This window comes from Hemibagrus wyckioides, linkage group LG09, assembly GCF_019097595.1.
Source record: "Hemibagrus wyckioides isolate EC202008001 linkage group LG09, SWU_Hwy_1.0, whole genome shotgun sequence".
NCBI classification, from domain to species: Eukaryota; Metazoa; Chordata; class Actinopteri; order Siluriformes; family Bagridae; genus Hemibagrus; species Hemibagrus wyckioides.
The window spans coordinates 20,389,134-20,396,122 of record NC_080718.1 but is presented as its reverse complement, the minus strand read 5'-3'; positions in this window follow the sequence as shown (position 1 = coordinate 20,396,122).

Below are 6,989 nucleotides of genomic sequence, written 5' to 3'. Positions count from 1 at the left end.
AGAGAGAGAGAGAGAGAGAGGGGTCATGTAATGTGCGTGTGGTTATTGATTGTATTGTCAGCAGGGTTATGCAGGGTCTTGAGTGGTGTGGACTCCAGTCCATCTGTGGACAATAGTCAGTTACAGCTCACTGCTCTGTCTAATAAAGCACAGACAGATTCATATCACACTGTGTGTGTGTGTGTGTGTGTGTGTAGTGGTATATTCTGCACCTCAGGATGAGGAAGAGAGCAAAGGTGAGCAATTTCATTTCTAAAATGTCATTGGCCTGTGTTTTAAAACATGGAGCTCTTGTTTTGAAGAGATTCCTTACTGGCTATAAAATCTGATTAAAAAAACAGGTATATAGAGAACAAAAATTCCATGATGGGATGGAAAGAAGAAGAAATAGACAATACATGTAATTACAGCTCAGCTTTCCAGCATATATATAGCAGATGCCCTGGGACCAATTGCTTGGATACTCTATGTAATGTTGGTGTCAGTCTGCCACACACACACACACACACACACACACAGGGCAACTAAGGTGAGGCCTGAGAACGCTGTCGGTACAGTAGCTTTTTTTGTGGCGTAGTGGAAAGATGAGAACATAATTGTCCATTCAGGCAGAGAGAAGAGCTAAGTCCTTAATGGAGCATAAAACAACTTCCTGTTTACCACAGTGAAACTCAAAGCTTATACAGGCATGAAAGTTCAATGCACATTTTTTATTCCACTGTCAAATTCTTCCTCAGAGGGTGTGAACAGTTGTAGCAGTCTATCCGGTGTCTATTTAAAGCCTGTGTATTTATTGAAACCATTAAGGAAATGTTGTATATATGGCAATTAGCCATTTACTGATGGTCCCAGAGATGTTGGTGCAGAAGTATCTTATATGTGGTCTTGGACTGAGTGATGAGCCTAGAGTGGCATGAGCTCCTGCCCATGAGCAGCCAGCCAAAACCAAAAAATCAATAAACAATCTCAATGTTTCTGTGGATCCCACGTCCAACCTAATAAATGTCTCCATTCACTGTTATGACTTCATTTCTCCTTAACATCTTTTTCATGTGTATCCCAAACTAATCAATGATCAAAAAAAGGTTGCACTCATGACACCCTACCTGGCATTTCTCTCTCACATTTTTTTATTCATGTATTGAGCCAAATTCTCCAGCCACTTCTTCACTGCTGTATCAAACATATCCACATACCTTCAGCCATTGATAAGAAAAGACATTATCCAACCTGCATCTGACATATCTTGCTTTGAAAAAAGAAATACTTGTGACAAGCTAATCCCTAAAAAGGCTTGTACAGAGAAGGATGGGTTGTTCTTATAGCTATCACTGGGGAATGCAATCAGATATATATATATATATATATATATATATATATATATATATATATATATATATATATATATATATATATTTTTTTTTTTTTTTTTTTTAAAGCCTGATATGTTAAATTCTACATGAGCTAATCTAGAACATTCATCTGAAAACTGACAAGAACAATCAGGAACTACTCTTTAAATCATTTGGAAAAGAAGCTTCTAGTGTAGATTGTTGAAGTCATGGATACTTGCACATACGGTTAATAAACAATAACAAAGCTTCTATCTACAAAGAATTAAATTTAAAAAAATACAGAAATATAAATATTGAAATAATAAAAATAATTAGTAATCATGGCTATATTCCAAAATTGCATCCTACTGTACCAGTTAGCAAATTTCTCCCTTGGTTATGATCATTTAGTAAGATAGTACTTGGTGTAAGTATTGCTCTATGGGAACATTATGTTGTTGCATCTTTTTTTAGAATGTTCTCAAGACAGTAGTTAACAGAAGCCTTGAATCTGTTGCATATGGAAACAGGCATAGTAAGTGGCATACCCTCGCTTCTAGCATGTGTCTCTGTCACCTGTGCTGTCTCAAAGAGGAGTAAGAACAGCCTGGTTGAGTGACAGACACATCAGAGACTTCCTCCTATACCTCATTCACAGGCCAAAGCAACCTTTCCATCGCTGATCTGCTGGTGAGAACTGCACACACACATAGAGTACATTCTTTCTTTCTTTTTTTTCTCCCATTGATCCTGCCACTACCCATTACTGTCAATCAAGCCCAGAGCATCAGAGAAAAAGGGCACAAAGAAGCAGTGAGCAGTTAGGAGTCCAAATCACAATGGTAAACAAGATAACCGCCATACCGTCCCAGCCACAAGTCCACTGTGCCTTTACACCTCCCAGCAACCACTGCAATTTCACACCATCCTAACATCATTCTAATGCACCTTCACATGGCCAAACCACATCACTGCACCTTCTTGCCTCCCAATCACCACTCCATTATACCTTTATATGCCCAAACCATCACACCACTTCCCAACCATCATACAAGCACACCTTGGCATGGAAAAATGTCCAAACTACTGCAATTCTGTATCTCATAGCCACCACACGAACACAATTTTTTGCATGCAAACCACCACGCTCACTGCAATTCCATGTGTTCAATCCAAAACACTACTGTACCTTCATATCTCCTTGCCATCATACAGTTGCACTGCCATATACACCCCTGCACTACCACACCTCAAAACCATCACACTACTACACCTTCACCCTTTCCGACCACCACATCACTCCACTTTCATACCTGCACACCAACCATCAGCCCACTGCAATATCACATCATCTACCAGGCCTCTGAACTCCCATATCTTCCCATCCCTAACCACCACACCACCGCATCTCCCTAACTCCAAACCATCACATCACTGTTCCTCTACACCTCCAAACACCTCCACTTGATCTCCAACATCTTTCAACAACCCCACCATTGCATCTCCAACATCTTTCAACCACCACACCACTGCATCTCCAACATCTTTCAACAACCCCTCCACTGCATCTCCAACATCTTTCAACCACCACACCACTGCATCTCCAACATCTTTCAACCACCCCTCCACTGCATCTCCAACATCTTTCAACCACCACACCACTGCATCTCCAACATCTTTCAACCACCCCTCCACTGCATCTCCAACATCTTTCAACCACCACACCACTGCATCTCCAACATCTTTCAACCACCCCTCCACTGCATCTCCAACATCTTTCAACCACCACACCACTGCATCTCCAACATCTTTCAACCACCCCTCCACTGCATCTCCAACATCTTTCAACCACCACACCACTGCATCTCCAACATCTTTCAACCACCACACCACTGCATCTCCAACATCTTTCAACCACCACACCACTGCATCTCCAACATCTTTCAACCACCACACCACTGCATCTCCAACATCTTTCAACCACCACACCACTGCATCTCCAACATCTTTCAACCACCACACCACTGCATCTCCAACATCTTTCAACCACCACACCACTGCATCTTCAGCATCTTTCAACCACCACACCACTGCATCTCCAACATCTTTCAACCACCACACCACTGCATCTCCAACATCTTTCAACCACCACACCACTGCATCTCCAACATCTTTCAACCACCACACCACTGCATCTCCAACATCTTTCAACCACCACACCACTGCATCTCCAACATCTTTCAACCACCACACCACTGCATCTCCAACATCTTTCAACCACCACACCACTGCATCTCCAACATCTTTCAACCACCACACCACTGCATCTCCAACATCTTTCAACCACCACACCACTGCATCTCCAACATCTTTCAACCACCACACCACTGCATCTCCAACATCTTTCAACCACCACACCACTGCATCTCCAACATCTTTCAACCACCACACCACTGCATCTCCAACATCTTTCAACCACCCCTCCACTGCATCTCCAACATCTTTCAACCACCACACCACTGCATCTCCAACATCTTTCAACCACCCCTCCACTGCATCTCCAAAATCTTTCAACCACCCCTCCACTGCATCTCCAACATCTTTCAACCACCACACCACTGCATCTCCAACATCTTTCAACCACCACACCACTGCATCTTCAACATCTTTCAACAACCCCTCCACTGCATCTCCAACATCTTTCAACCACCACACCACTGCATCTCCAACATCTTTCAACCACCCCTCCACTGCATCTCCAACATCTTTCAACCACCACACCACTGCATCTCCAACATCTTTCAACCACCCCTCCACTGCATCTCCAACATCTTTCAACCACCACACCACTGCATCTCCAACATCTTTCAACCACCCCTCCACTGCATCTCCAACATCTTTCAACCACCACACCACTGCATCTCCAACATCTTTCAACCACCACACCACTGCATCTCCAACATCTTTCAACCACCACACCACTGCATCTCCAACATCTTTCAACCACCACACCACTGCATCTCCAACATCTTTCAACCACCACACCACTGCATCTCCAACATCTTTCAACCACCACACCACTGCATCTCCAACATCTTTCAACCACCCCTCCACTGCATCTCCAACATCTTTCAACCACCACACCACTGCATCTCCAACATCTTTCAACCACCACACCACTGCATCTCCAACATCTTTCAACCACCACACCACTGCATCTCCAACATCTTTCAACCACCCCTCCACTGCATCTCCAACATCTTTCAACCACCACACCACTGCATCTCCAACATCTTTCAACCACCACACCACTGCATCTCCAACATCTTTCAACCACCACACCACTGCATCTCCAACATCTTTCAACCACCCCTCCACTGCATCTCCAAAATCTTTCAACCACCCCTCCACTGCATCTCCAACATCTTTCAACCACCACACCACTGCATCTTCAACATCTTTCAACCACCACACCACTGCATCTCCAACATCTTTCAACCACCCCTCCACTGCATCTCCAACATCTTTCAACCACCACACCACTGCATCTCCAACATCTTTCAACCACCCCTCCACTGCATCTCCAACATCTTTCAACCACCACACCACTGCATCTCCAACATCTTTCAACCACCCCTCCACTGCATCTCCAACATCTTTCAACCACCACACCACTGCATCTCCAACATCTTTCAACCACCCCTCCACTGCATCTCCAACATCTTTCAACCACCACACTATAATACCACCAAATCTCCCAACCACCATATCCCACCACTGTAACTCTAAATGTCCCCATCTCTAAATACCACACCACATCATAGCATCTCCACATCTCTTAACCACCACAGCACTGCACCTCCACATCTCTTCACCTATAAACTACCAAACAACTGGACTTCCAAAACCAACAGAAGAATCTTTCCTTATACCACAACTCTTAAATTTCACTATTACAAAACAGCTTCTGTTACCACACCTATACACCTTCACACCATACAGACAATAAAATATAAACCCTCTACACCTCCTAACCACATCAATACGATACTACACTGTATTCCTACACATCTAACATACAACTCTACTATTTAACACCTTCACAAATCCCAGATACTCACCACAGTCTGCTGTATGAACATGATTCTAGCAAAGACACCAAGTTTCCTCAGCAGATGGTGGACATCATTCAGGCAAAGGCCCTTCTAATGTGTAGTATTTGTAAATGTAGTCATTTCTTAGAATTTTATTATAAATATATAAATGTCAAATATTTTATGGAGTAATTTTGAGTATTGTGCTTAATGACTTAACGCTTATGATAATATTGAAGCATAATGTGTACTGTATATGTATGTATATTATATGTGTATAAATCTAAGAGAAAGAAAGAAAGAAAGAAAGAAAGAAAGAAAGAAAGAAAGAAAGAAAGAAAGAAAGAAAGAAAGAAAGAAAGAAAGAAGATTTTTAAGCTAAATTATTTACATTTATTTCCCTTGCAAGATACTTGCAATGCACTCATACCCCTGGTGTGTCTCCGGTTGTGTGTGTGTGGTAGGCTGGTGTGTGGGGCTTCTGCTTCACCGACAGCCATAAGTGCAGGAGATTGATGGACGTGCAGCTCACCCTCCCCACGCTGTAAAAGATTATGCGCTTGCCCGCTGGAAACAAAGCTATGATGGAAATTCGTCGCGCATCATCAGCAACAAAATATCTACACGCCAAGACAGGAGTCTCTCATTTTTCATGGGCTATATATTAACTAAAAAAGGGCATTAATGAAAGAAAAAAGAGAGAAGGAAATGACAGAACATGGAAGCGGGAACTGAGTGATGGCGCTAGTTAGTCTTTTTTTCTAAAATGAGGCCACTTGAATTGAGGAGATTATAGGGTTTTTATTGGCTGTCAGAGAGCACAACTCCTGCATATACCTCACATTCTCACACACGGCGGTCTGCTGAGGACGCCAGGAAGAATGAAAAGGGGATGGGAATCTGATAGAAAACGGTGATTTGAGAAAGACAAAGCAAGAGCAAGTTAAAGGGTGGACAAACCATGGCTAAATATTATCAATACCTGTGATTAATCAATAGAAAAAAATTAGACTCATTTAGGTACTGCATAATTCCAACGTAAAATACTGAATTAAATAAAGAATAAATTGCAAAAACCTCTAAATGTTACTGCTAAGCACATCAGTGTGTTTGAAAACAATAACTGACCCCAGAGAACCCTGTGACCTAACCAGCCCAGTTCACCCCTACAACCCATATTGTGGTAATCCTGCCCACTCACATCTGCCAAGTATAGACAAGTAAGAGCAGGACTAAAGACAAAGGTAAGGATGTCAAAGAAAGAAAGACAGATCTAGAAGCGAAGCTAGCCACTCCGTCATGCCTGTTTCTCCATGCCACTGTCACTCGGCAGCTTTCGAGAGGTAGGAGCAGCAGAGGCAAGTCAGGAAAAAGCCGCTCCTACGCATCAGGTACTCTTAAACATGACAAAGCTCACTCACTCGCTACGCATTGATTTTTCCTCCATCTCTCCATCAATCTTTTAAGGGAGAAAAGCAAAGTGGGGAGAGAGAGAAGAGCTGGAGTGAGGGACAGACAGCTGAAGATGTGATTTGTAACTCTGAACCAATAGTAAGCAGAG